Source organism: Ictidomys tridecemlineatus, chromosome 12, assembly GCF_052094955.1.
Source record: "Ictidomys tridecemlineatus isolate mIctTri1 chromosome 12, mIctTri1.hap1, whole genome shotgun sequence".
In the NCBI taxonomy this organism is placed as follows: Eukaryota; Metazoa; Chordata; class Mammalia; order Rodentia; family Sciuridae; genus Ictidomys; species Ictidomys tridecemlineatus.
Genome location: NC_135488.1, coordinates 41509206 through 41523049, shown reverse-complemented (window position 1 = coordinate 41523049; position 13844 = coordinate 41509206). Strand labels below are relative to the sequence as shown.

General features: G+C 44.7%; 1 long non-coding RNA gene across 1 annotated transcript; it reads right to left on the bottom strand.

Annotated features, from left to right (window-relative positions):
- Positions 1 to 203: 203 nt before the first annotated feature.
- On the bottom strand, positions 204 to 8677 carry LOC144369296 (uncharacterized). Its single transcript, XR_013428767.1, has 3 exons — positions 8095 to 8677; positions 506 to 638; positions 204 to 320 (listed from the first exon to the last, which is right to left on the bottom strand). It is a non-coding gene; the product is annotated as an uncharacterized LOC144369296 (long non-coding RNA).
- Between the last annotated feature and the right edge of the window lie 5167 nt (positions 8678 to 13844).

Genomic DNA, 13844 nt, shown 5'->3' with positions numbered 1-13844 from the left:
ATATTTCTACAGGAATGAAAATGCTTCATTAAACCTAAGCATAAAAAAATGGGTAGTTCCCTTTGGGTCTGCAATCTGAAGGCCCCCCCCCCCCCCCCCGTGTTACGAAACTGTTGGCAAATAAAGTTGTGAACAGTTGTGTTAGTTCTTGTTCTGTTAGTCAGCTTCCCCGTCACTGTGACAAAATACCTGAGATCAACAACTTTAGAAGGAAGAAACCTTTATTTTGTTTCATGGTTTCCGAGGTTGGCCCCATCATTCTGGGCCTGTGGCAAGGCAGGACATCGTGGCAGGGAGTGCGTGGTGGCGCAACGCTGCTCCTCTCAGGGTGAACAGGAAGCAGAGAGAGAGAAGAGGGGAGAGAGAAAAACACCCTCAATGACCTGACTTGCTTTCCCTACATCCTGCCTCCCAAGAGTCTCCCAACAGTGCGGTCAGTCGGGGGACCAATACATGAGCCTTTTGGGGGGTATTTAACATCCAGATCATACCACTGTTAACTTACCTTTTATTACAGGCTGTGCACCAGGACCCTTGGTGCTGGGTGGAACAGGGATCATCCTATTTTCACCCCTGCGATACTTTCAGGAGGGCTGAGCTTCCTGCAGTGGACTCGGTACCTTATTTTGTATCAAGTCCTATCAAACACAAATACACAAAAGGTGTCATGCAGTAGATGCCGGCAGATCAGCATCACCCACTGCACGGCCAATACGGTGTCTTCTTATTTTCTCTCCCTTAAGACCCCAGCCCGTCTACTCCCAGAGTCTCATCCACACCAGCGCACGTGACTGGACGGCTCCGTGATAGCTTGCCAAAGTTATCTGTACTCCAGTGGTGGGCAACATTTTAAATGAGATAGGTCAGGCTTCCCCAAGGAGAGGAGAGAGGGTTTGGAGAGAACTGAGTGCCCTGCTAGCTTCTGAGTTGATACGTGAAGCCACTTCCACATATGCTCTCTCACATGCCCCTTCACCTGCGGTGTCTCCCACCATGGTGAAATGCAAGAAGGTCTTCCCCACCTGTGGCCTGTGATCATAGACTGTTCAGCCCCCAGAACCATGAGCCAGATGAACTACAGTGGTCTATAAATGACCTGGTCTGTGGCATTCTGTTACAGCAGCAGAAAACGGACAAAGAGACCCTGATAGATGCAGAAGGGAAATTGAGGTGTCTTCAGAAGCAGCTCCAGAGAACCAAGCTCCTACCCCTCCTCTACTGCAGGCTGAGTGAAAGGAAGGGTGAGATCTCTGCAGGTGGGGCCCCTTGCTGCTGCTGTGGATGGGAGACTGCCTTCCACATGCAATTGTTGGCCACCAATGTGAGTATCACAGAAGCTTCCAGATCCGGGTACAGTGCAGGTTCTGGTAGGAGTCAGGGGGAACCCAGCAACCCCAGGGAGAGAATTCCCTACCATGCTGATGGAGTAGCTGCCCAGAGTCCTAATTAAGTGATTTTAAAGGAAATGAAGCAATCAATATGTCTTGCATACCTGTGTTTCTACGCTGAGTCACGCCTGCCTGAATAACAACAATACCTGCCATTTACTGCGTTTCCTATGACTGTGACGCTATCCAAGGGGGCGCAGCCAGGATGTGGTAGGTCAGGACTCGAAAGCCAGGCACAATCATGTTCTCGATGCCATTCTCTTGGGTATGGTTTCTCTTTCCTACCTGGAACCCTGCTAGGATTGGATTGTGTACCCCAAGTTGATTTGGGATGATTTTGATGGTAGAATTGGCTTTGGGAAGCATCAGAAAATGCCTGTTATTATATAGTCACTCCTCTTCCCCTTGGATGTTGTTCCCTACAGAGGCGGAGGTGGGGAGGATGGATGGGGGACCTGCAAGTGGGAGTCTGATGGCAAATCCACTCCACCAGCCTGTGGTTCACTTCTGCTCACTCTTCTACTCATGAACACAGAAGCTAAAGAAAGAGGAAGCGAGTCGCGTGTTTTCCATTTTGCACTTTATCAGATGAGGAGGATCCTTGTTTCCTTTCTGGACGGCTGATGTGCTGATGGATCCTGCTCAGTGCCCTGAGAGCCAGCAGCCGTTCGCCCTCCCCCAGCCCTCCCCCAGCCCTCCCCCAGCCCTCCCTGCAGAGACCACCCCTGACCCCCAGCTGGCCTCCCTCGGGATCAGGGGCAGCCTCACCTTGTTCCAGAGCTCACTGAATGGTTTAGGAGTCGTGCACAGAACGACTTTCTGACTCACACCACACTTGGGCAGAAGTTAACTTTTAAATGTCTTCAACGCCCAGGCTTCCAGAGGAAAATCACAAGGTAAAAATATTTTTTTGAGCAAAAAACAGACTCTGGTATTTACTTTATGTGAAGAGTTTGGTGGCAGTAACTATATTCATGTTGGTGTGCAGCCCTTGGCCCCAGCCATTTCCAGAACTTTTCCAACTCACCAAACTGAAACTCTGTCCCCATTAAACAGCCTCTCCCTGTCTACCCTCCAACTAGCCCCGGCAGCCACCACTGGAGTTTCTGTCTATGAATTTGACTGTCTTAGATACTGCCTATAAGTGACATCATGGAGTATTTGTCCTTTTGTGAGTAGCTTTTTTCTCCTAGTGGAACGTCCTCAAGTTCCATCCATGCTGCACTGAATATCAGAATTCCCCCCTGCTTTATTTTTGGAACTGGGAGTTGAGCCCAAGGGTGCTTTATGACCGAGCCACATCCCCAACTCTTTTGTATTTTTTATTTTGCAACAGGGTCTTTCTAAGTTGCTTAGGGCCTTGCTACATTGCTGAGGCTGGCCTTGAACTTGAGATCCTTCTGCTTCAGCCTCCTGAGCCTCTGGGATTACAGGTGTGTGCACCATGTCTGGCTTTTTATATAAGGAACTTGAGAACCCATGGATCTCGGTGTCCTGGATGAGTCCTAGAACTCATTCCCCTCAGATATCAAAGATGATTTCTTTTCTTTGTTGGAGGCGGGTACTGGGGATCGGACTCAGGGGCACTCGGTCACTGAGCCACATCCCCAGCCCTGTTTTGTATTTCTTTTATTTAGAGACAGGGTCTCACTGAGTTGCTTAGTGCCTCACTTTTGCTGAGGCTGGCTTTGAACTCGCTATCCTCCCCCCTCAGCCTCCCATACTGCTGGGATTATGGGCGTGTGCCTCTGTGCCTGGCCAAAGAAGATTTCTTGAAAGAGTGACACGCATGTGAGAATAGAGTCCTGGGGAGATGGAGGGGGTGGGGAACCAGAGCAGGACAGCATCCCCAAAGCCAAGGAAGTATTTCCAGAAAGAGGGGTTGATTAGGGGTACCCAGTGCTAGAGAGGCCTGGAACAAGGACAGAGAAATCAGAGATGACAGGGTGGAAGGCTTGGGCAACATCAACAGAGAAGTCCTGGTGGATTGGAGCGTCCTTGGATTTTGATATCCACACTGAGGTCCCCCAGATTCTGAAGGAAAACTGTACTTGGCCTCAAACAGTAAATAAAATGTTGTGGAGGGAATTAGTTCAATGTGTCCCAAAGGGATCTTGGTGAAGAGGCCATAGAAATTGGAGTATCCATAGGCTAGCCGTCCGTTTAATTAAGCCCTTTGATGGGTAGACTAATTAGAAGAAAAATATATCGTGTGGAAAGAAAGAGTGCATCGAATTTAATTAGGGGTAATAAAATGGTTTCTGGTGAATCGCAGACACTGTGTCAGTTATCAGGGAAGCTGAGAGCAGGGCTGGGCAGTGGAAAGTGGGACTAAGGCCATTCCAGGTAAGTTCCGCAGGGAGGGGCCTGGACGGTAGCACCCAGGCCAGTTCCCAGGGCCACAGGTCTATGCGACAAGCTGTCCTCAAGAACACCTGTAGATTTACAGCACTGTGAGTCACAGGGGCTGGAGAGAGAGAACAGGTGTTGAGAACCTAGGTCTACCCGAGCACGCGACCAGGGCATTTTCTGTGGCTGCACTGTCTGCAGCATCACTGTGAGCAAACCAACCAGCAGATAAGGTGGAGGATGATGGGGGCCGAGGCAGCTGGGCAGCTGGATCAGGAAATTCTATGCAGAACTTTCAGGGACAAAAGGTGAGCACTCACGGGAATGCCCAGGCTCCGAACAGGAGTGATGTCATCAAAGCAGCAATTGCTCCTCTGAGGATCAGATGCTCCAAGTGAGCAGGAGAATGGGGAAGCAGGAAGCAGGGGTGTATTTAATTTAGAAAAGCTGCTCAGGTGGTTCCAAGAGGTTCCTCCAGCCTCCACTTCCCCCCTCTCCCTCTGAGAACTACTCTCCAGGCCTCTACAACCGTTTTCTCTTCATGGTGCATGAAGAAGCTAGAGATCAGAGTCCCTCTTATCTGTTCCTTCACCATGACCTGCCACAAGTATATTGCTGAATCCTTCCTCTGTCCAACAACAATGCGCTTTAAGAGTTTTCTTTCTTCCTTCCTTCAATAAACCCTTACAGATGCCTCTTTTTTTTTTTTTTTTTCCTACTGGGGATTGAACTCAGGGGCACTCGACCACTGAGCCACATCCCCAGTCCTATTTTGCATTTTCTTTAGAGACAGGGTCTCACAGAGTTGCTTAGGACCTTGCTTTTGCTGAGGCTGGCTTTGAACTTGCAATCCTCCTGCCTCAATCTCCCGAGCCAGTGGGATTACAGGTGTGCACCATCGCGCCCAGCTCAGATGGCTGTTAAGTCAAAGAGTTATTGTACAAACCCTTAAGTCTATAGTGACTCAGCACCACCTTCTGCCCTGTCGAGCAGAGAATTTCAGATGAAGTCCCTGTTTGGTGATTCATCCTGACCCCTTATTTGACTTTGAAACACTGTTTTAGCTTCAGCTACTCTTTAGCTTTTTTTTTTTTTTTTGGAGTACAATTCAAAGTTTGGGTTCAGTACCGGTTTAGACCAGACAGGTTAGCTTGTCAGACTTCAGTTACTCACGTTAGCCTGTGTTCAGTGCTCGTGCACAACTGGAGATCTGTGAACCTAAGTGGCAGAGGAGCCCTGTGAGCCAGCCACCCAGCTGCCGCTGTGATAACTAATGTTTATTTTCTGTGATCATGTCAAAGTTACTCCTGGCACCTAAGTGGTAACCCAAGCCTGGTACTGGCCCTGCCAAGTGCTGAGGGAGAGCTTCTACAATTACAGGGAGAGGGACGGGTTCATTTCCACCCCTTTAGCACTATGAAGAGAATTCAGGAATGGAGGTGGAAACTGGCTCTGCAGGCAGAGAGCAGGGGGAGTGGTAAGTGAACAAGTCAAACAGATTTTCTGAATTTGGAAGCCGGATATTCCCCCTATGTCAGAAGCTGAAACTCCCCAGCGGAATATTTTTTTAATAATCTCAAACAAAGGGAAGACACGGAAAATCAAAATCACATAGGGAAACGTTGAACCACCCAAACATTAAATGGCATAACAACATTACATGCCCATGTTCCTCCACTTACGATGGAGCCATGTCCGGATACACGGTGTACCCCTTGTAAATTGAAAATACCATTAGGTCAAAAATGCCTTCAACATTTCTGTATACCAGTGACAAATCCTCTGAAAGGGAAACGAGAAAAACTACCCCATTTCCAATAGCCTCAAAAAAAAAAAAAGTACTTGGGAATCAACCTAACAAAGGAATTGAAAGACCTCTACTATGAAAACTACAGAATGCTAAAGAAAGAAATCAAAGAAGACCTTAGAAGATGGAAAGATCTCCCTTGTTCTTGGATAGGCAGAATTAATATTATCAAAATGACCATACTACCAGAAGCACTATGCAGATTTAATACAATTCCAATCAAAATCCCACTGACATTCCTTGTAGAAATAGAAAAAGCAGTCATGAAATGCCCCTGGAAAAAAAAGAGGCCCAGAATAGCTAAAGCAATCCTCAGCAAGAAGAGTGAAGCAGGTGGTATCACTCTACCAGACCTCAAATTATACTACAGAGCAATAGTAACAAAAATGGCATGGTATTGGCACCAAAATAGACTGGTAGACCAATGGTACAGAACAGAGGACACAGAGACAAACCCATATAATTACAGTTATCTTGTATTAGACAAAACATACATTGGAGAAAAGACAGCCTCTTCAACAAATTGTGCTGGGAAAACTGGAAATCCATAGGCAACAAAATAAAATTAAACCCCTATCTCTCACCATGCTCAAAACTCAACTAGTAATGTTGCATTTGTTTACTAAAGATAAACTTTTAAGTTGTTCTATGGGTGCACCAATAGGTATACAAATTATTGCATTAAGAATCTGGGAGCGGGGCTGGGGATGTGGCTCAAGCGGTAGCGCGCTCGCCTAGCATGCGTGCAGCCCGGGTTCGATCCTCAGCACCACATACCAACAAAGATGTTGTGTCAGCCGAGAACTAAGAATAAATAAATAAATGTTAAAATTCTCTCTCTCTCTCTCTCTCTCTCTCTCTCTCTCTCTCTGTCCCCCTCTCTCTCTCACTCTCTCTTTAAAAAAAAAAAAAAAAAAGAATCTGGGAGCTATGTTTCAGACCATGGCTGATGCTGTCATTTTTCAATCAAGAAGAATATTATCTATTTTATATCATGAAGATATAAAATAATTTAGTAGTGAGTATTTTTCTGCCATCCATCTGCAAGTATACTCTAAATTCTGCTACACTACATGAAAGTAAATAGACGTTCCAGAATATAGATATGATTATATAATCTTTAATTATTATTAAATCAATGATTGCTGAGAATCAGTGATGCATTTGTTTTAGAGTATAACTCCTAGTTTACAGTACGTTGTAGGTGACACAAGATGGTGAATAACATATTCCCAGTAAATTTATGTAGCGATGAAAAATAACGTGCCTTCTGTAGACATTTTATAAGTGCATTTTATATCACATAAAGTTTTTTTTCTTTTAAAAAATGCCTTCAATACTCCTCAGCTACTGAGTATTGAACCTTAGCCACATGGTATGCTGTGGAGTGTTACATGGTATGCTGTGGAGTGTTACATGGTATGCTGTGGAGTGTTACATGGTATACTGTGCAGTGTTACATGTTATGCTGTAGAGTGTTGGTCTGTGACTGATTCCAAAGTTTGTGTGTTGGAAACTTAATGTCCAGAGCAGCAGGGTTGGGAGGTGGGGCCTTGAAGAGGGATTGGGTCAGGAGCTCTCTTCTTGCCCACTCTATCTTGCAAGTGTCCACTTGCCCTTCTGCCATGTTATGATGCAAAAAGAAGGGCTGCCTCAGACTGGGCCCTTCAATCTTGGACATCCCAACCTCTAGCACCATGAGATTAATAAACTTGTTTTGTTCAGAAATCACCTCCAGTCTGTCAGATTCTGTTGCACAGCAGAAAATGAACTCAAGACAGTTGTGCACCCTCATGATTGTCTGGCCAACTGGAGCTGTGGCTGGCTACCACTTTCCAGCACCATAAGAGAGTACTGTACCTCGGATGGATCACCTGGGACAAATCCAAAATTTCAAGGGTGCATGCTTTTCAATTTCAATATGCATGTTTTTACAGCGTGCATATTGCTTAGCATCCGCAAAGTGCAATGTCAGGAGCTGAACCATCAGAAGTCAGGGCCCACACAAGGGTTCAAAGGCAAATACAACCTGGGGAACATACATAAAATACATACAATCAAGTATTAATTTCACTAATAGAGTATTTTTATTTTAGCATAACAAAGGTAAGTAATCCAATAGAAAATGAGGTCAGGTACATAAAGCTGGAAATTTACTAAGCAAAAATAAAACAAAAATATCAATAACCTATTAAAATATGTCTGGGCTGAGGAGTAACACAGTGGTGAGCATGTACCAGCATGCATGAGACCCTGGGTTCAATCCCCAGCACACTGGAGGCAAACAGCAGCCCTGTGGACTGTGATGGGAATGTGAATGGGGTCACATTTCTGGTGGACATTGTGGGGGTTAATTTTATGTGTCAACTTGACTGGGCCATGGAGTGTCCAGATATTTGTCCAAACATTATTCTGGATGCTTCTATGAGGGTGTGTTTGAATGAGATAAGCATCTGAAATGGTAAACTACATTAAGCTGGTGGCCTCCAATAATCTGGGTGGGCCTCATCCAATCAGTTTCAGGCTTGAATAGAACAAAGACAGACCTACCTCAAGCACAAGAGAATTCTTTTGCCTGCTGATCTTCAGACATGAATATTTGTTCTTCTTGACTTTAAAGAAGTTTTCTTCTGTTCTTCAAACTGGAACTGGATATCAGTTCTGCGGATATCAGACGTGACATCCCTAATAATCAAGTGAGCCAATCCTCATAATAAATTAATGTCTCTCCTTCTCTTTCTCCCTCTGTCACATGTTTCCCATCCATTCTACGTCTGTGGAGGACCCTGCCTATCCTTAACTAATACAGCATTTTAACAATACTCGATAAAATTTAAAATTAGCACACAAGTTGAAGCAGAAATTCTATACCTAGAACTGTGTTCTAGGAAGACATTTTATAATTATATAAATATACAGATACAAGCTGGGCACATGGTGGTATATACCTGTAATTCCAGCTATTTGAGAGGCTGAGGTAGGAGGATCACAAGTTCAAGACCAGTCTGGACACCTTAATGAGAACCTGACTCTAAATAAAATTAAAAGGGGTTGGGGTGTAGCTCAACAAGGCCCTATGTTCAATCTCTAATATCATAAAAAGAATGCCAAAGTTTTTTTTTACTTCTTGTAAAAAAAAAAAAAAAAGAGGTGGGGGGACAAACTAAATGTTCACCTAGAGTTTTGCTTAAATAAATTATGATTCATCAATACAATGCAATACCATTCACTCAGATAAAACCAGGTGGTATTTATTAACTCAGTTAAAAAATATATATATAATATGTTATGTGTTATACACACACATATATATAATGAATTATCACGTATAGCTGGACTTCACCGATGTGAGTGGCATGTTATTTGTTGTGTACCTATACATGCACTATGATTGGAGAGTGTTGTTCAGAGATATGTTTAGTGGGTTCAGGGGGTTAGAGCTGGTGAGGCAGCTCAGTGGTAGAGCTTACACTTAGTATGTGTGAGGCCCTGGGTTCAATCCCTACCACCACACGTACACAAAAAGCAGTATATAAATTCAGGGGTCATCTGGGCATGCTGGGAGACTGGTACTTTCATTTAATGCTTTATACTTTTCTGAATTATTGTGTTTTATAATACTTCTGTATATTTTTAATCAAAACAATGTGAAAGTTCTTTTCAGAATAAATCCCCACCAAGGTTTAATGGCTGAGAATTAGAACTTGACCTCCTCGAGTCTCTGGTCAATCTTTTCCTGCTTTGCTGCATCTTTACCTCCCCGCAGCCAAACAAGACCTCGGGGTATGGCTATGGGGGTTGGTGTGGTGGGGAGCAGGGGTGAGAAATAGGAAGTTTTGGGGGCCTCCCTCTATCAGCTCGTCTCCACGACCTCTTCTGAACACTACTGTGTCAACAGTGACAACAGTGACCAAAGTGATGACGGTCCAAGTGGACACATCATTCCCAGTTGACATCTGTTTTAACAGAAGCACCAGGATAATGATTGGAGGCATGGCCATTTTTCTTGATGGCCTCACAAGTTTCAATCATTTGACAAAGATTTCCAGTGTCTCTCAATAGTCCATATTCAAGCTGCCAAATGCTCACAACTTTATCTATCTGTCTGTCTGTCTATCTATTGGTACTGGGGATTAATCCCAGGGGGCACTTGACCACTGAGCCAAGTCCCCAGCTCTATTCTGTATGTTCTTTAGAGGCAGGGTCTCACTGAGTAGTTGCTCAGCGCCTCGCTTTTGCTGAGGCTGGCTTTGAACTCACGACCCTCCTGCCTCAGCCTCCCAAGCCACTGGGATTATAGGCGTGCATCACCGTGCCTGGCAAATGTTCACAATTTTAAAACTAATCATCTATTTTGACAAATGATATTTATATCTTCATCCTCCAGCATCCTTCAGCGCTATGCTGCTTCCCTAAGTTTACGACAGTTTATACAAAGTGGTACACGTTGAGCATTCCTAATCCAAAAACCCAAAATCTAAAATGCTCCAAAATTTTTGAATGACAACATGATAAGTGGAAAATCCTACACCTCACTTCATGTGTTGGGTCGAAGTCAAAATGCAGGCACACAAAAAAAATATGGTGTTGAAATTCCCGTCAGGCTGTGGGTGTCAGGTGTCTATGAATTTCAAGTTCAGACTTGAATCCCATTCTCAAATACCTCATCATATATGTGCAAATATAGCAAAATCAGAAAAATTCTGAATGCAGAAAGCACTTCTGATCTCCAGCACTTCAGAAAAGGAAGAGTCCACCTGTGTGGTTTCTTGTATTTGTCCCAACCTTACCTATTTGAGACTTTAGGTGGAGGAAGCTCTTCAGGGTGGATCTCAAGTCCTGGTTCACCTGGAACATGGTGTTCATCCATGGTCTTAACAGGGCTTTTAACTCTTTTGACCCAAATTCTCAGCTGTATTCGGTCCCATGTGGCAACCTAAGCATTACTTTCATGTTGCCTGTCTCCAGTTCCGTTGAGTCTTTTTAAAAAAACTGTGGCAACCAGAACTCTCCAAAGAGAAAAGGCACCATGATTTTTGTAGGGATGGCGTTTTAAAAGTTGCACTGATATAGAATGCTTGCCCCAGCAGAATGGAAGCAGGTGCCCAGGTCACCTATTACACCCGCTGCCAGGTGTTAAAACTCAGGTGGCCGGAGCACATGGCAGTCCAGGACACCGTGGGGGACCCTGGGTGTCTCAGAGCCACAGGGAGCTTGAGAAGCCACTATTACCCATGGACAAGGAAGTATTTTAATATTTTAACAACAGATAGAAAGTCTTGCTTTGGAGCTTAGATAATGTTTTCTGTCTTCTTTTCATCACCATCTGGTCCTCTGGTTTGCATTTCCAAGATGAGAACTGATTTCTTGCAGAGCACTTGGAGGAGATGCCAATTTCCATCAGAGGACCAGGGTTTGGGGTTTGTCAGAGAGTGTGGGTCAAATGGCACCCAGCCATGTGAATCATGAATCCCAGACTTTGAACCACTTCCTCTAATTATAGTCACTGACCTAAACACACCACACAGATGCTCCAAGTGCCAACACCCTACGGCCTGGGAGTTGAATGATACGAGGCTGGGACTGAAAGATCTCAGGCAATTGGCACACGAGTCTTTTTAAAAAACCGAGTCCATGACCCACAGCCTTGAATTATGTGTCATCTGATCAACAATCCCAAGCATTATGGGTTGCATGAAAGAAATCTTTATTAAAAATTGCCTTACTTGGCTAATCTGCGTGTTGGTTTCCTCCTTTGTGCGTGGGCAGTACTGAAGATGGAACTCAGGACCTCAGACCTTCTAGACGCGGGATCTACCACCGAGCCCCGCCCTCAGCCCTCACTTCCTCTTGAAATGGTAAATCTGCACTTCATTTTGATTCTCCTTCTCTTAGGCGACTGTCATCGGGGCCGACTATCATAGGACCTCTTCTTTCTGTTTTCATTTCTTATTTCCAGCGAGGGTGTTTGTGTTCAGAGCAGGCATGAGGTCTCAGAGGCAGAAAAGCCAGCTATCGAGACTTAAGAAACAAATACCAATAATGAAACACTCACGGGAGTGACTTGCCCTTGAACCAGTGAACCCACATCACCCCTTCCGGCCTTTGCCCTCCCTTCTTTTCCGATGCTTGCCTCCGAGGATGGCAATCCACCATCCAGGCCAGCAAATTAGAGGACAAGAATCCTTCCAGGTTCACTAATGCAGTCAGGAGGAAGAGAGAAGACTAGACAGGTAGAGAAATGGGCCCCCAGGAAACTTCCTGGGCAGCAGATATAAATAGCAGCTGCAAGTTTTTGCTGAGAAACTTATTAAAAGGTCATTTTGAAGTAGGAGGGGCCTATGTGACCTGTCATCTGTAGGAAATGGGGACACATATGACTTAGAGTCCACGGCCTCTCCAAAGAAGGAAAACACCGTATCAGTACTTTGATTGGACTAAAGGTGGCAGGAACCTATAGACCCAGACTGGAGGCTGACCTCCCTAAACCTATAGACCCAGATGAAACCTAGACAAGAGCCATTCACTAGAAACCCCCTCACGTAGCCCCCAGTCGTAGGAGCCTTCCTTTCCTGTGCTTTAATAAATTCTTATACTTTGCTTTCACCTTCTGCTGTCTGTGAATCTCATTTCTTGAATTTTTGAGAAAAAAAAAAACCCCACTCAACTCTATGCTCCGTGTGATACTAAGTCAAACTACCTGGTCACGCTATGAAACTCCTCATTCTAAACATGGGAACAATCATACGAAAAGAGCTGCGTTTTGAAAGTCAGCTCTGAGCCTTTCTTGAGATAGAGGGGAAGATGTGCTGGGTCCGGGATGTGTAGGAACAGAGAAGGCTCGGCATGCCTGTGTGTGTGTGTGTGTGTGTGTGTGTGTGTGTGTGTGTGTGTGTGTGTGCACGTGTCTTCCTGCAGGGTGCCAAGGGATGCTTGGGAAAGAAAGTGTAAATCCTTTCCAAAGTGAGTTACCTATCATATCACACAGAAAGGGAACATTTTGGCCAGAATCACTTTCCATGCACCTGGCCAGAGTCTTCCAACTGGCTTCACCGAGGACGCCCCTCTCCGGCCCTTGTGCAGACATCCACCTTGGAGGAGTAAACCATGCTCAGCAGACACTCCACCAGGGAGCTACTTCCTGTGAGTGAAGCTGATCTCTGAGGTACAGCCATCCTGCATCATTTCCGCTTGTTTAGTGGACTCTTGAATCATTAGGCAGAGATTCAAAATTCCATCAAACAATCCACATACATCACTTAGGCTTTACTGCCAGACCAGCCTCATTGGAGGAAAGTGATGGTGGTATTCACCAGGGTTAAATGGGTGGCGGTATATTGCAAATGAGCTTTTGCAAACACATTCAGAGCTTGCAAACCAATTTAGATAGCACAACGAATTAATCAGCTGTGAAAGTCCAGTATAGCTCTCAGAGGGAGGACAGCACAGAAGAGAGCCGAAGAGTTAGAAAGAAGTAGGCCGAGTGGCCAGGTATGGGCAAGGTATGGGGAGGCTTCTGTTATTCCGAGCTAGGCACAGCCTGATTTACATATAAAGCTCTTTACTGATTGTACCCATATGCAGATTGAATGCCCACCCAGCCCTTAACATTAGAACTTAACATTAGTGAAAGCATTTGTTGAAGACAGATAGAGAGATACGTAATACACTTATATTGTAATACACTTCTGCACATCTATTTACGTATTTCGTGGTTCTGAACTTGTTTGGGATTTTCACATGTGCACATTTCTGAACTACAGGGGACAGAACACATTCTGTCAAATCCAGGAGGCTCCTTAATCACGTTGAGTGTCTGGCACGAAGCTATACTTGAACTTCAGAAATGATGAAAATTTGTTTACCCTTAGTAAAATACAATTTCCTGTCGGGGGCCTGGGAGGAAGAGAACCTTCTTAAAAGAGACTTACTCAAATCACTTAAAAGTATTCTTGGACATGAAAAAAACAACAGTTGGCTGTATTAAGTGCAAATGTAGGAGAAACAGGGATTATATGTCACCCCAAGTACTCATGAAGTTCAGCAGCCACAGGAAAACTAGAAAAAGTCCAGGAAGGGAGAGATTTGGTTTTGTTGAACTAAAATCATTGAATAATAAATGGTGACATTTGACAAAGTCAAGATGTCACCTGATTTGTCAACCTCCCCTTGAAATGAACTCTTATCTGCTACTCACAAGAAGACTTGTTCTCCAACTCACTCCATGCTATCGGGTCATTATAATTTATGGAAGGTTTTTAAAGCAACCCAGATTGACCAGTAAATCTCCCCATGCATAC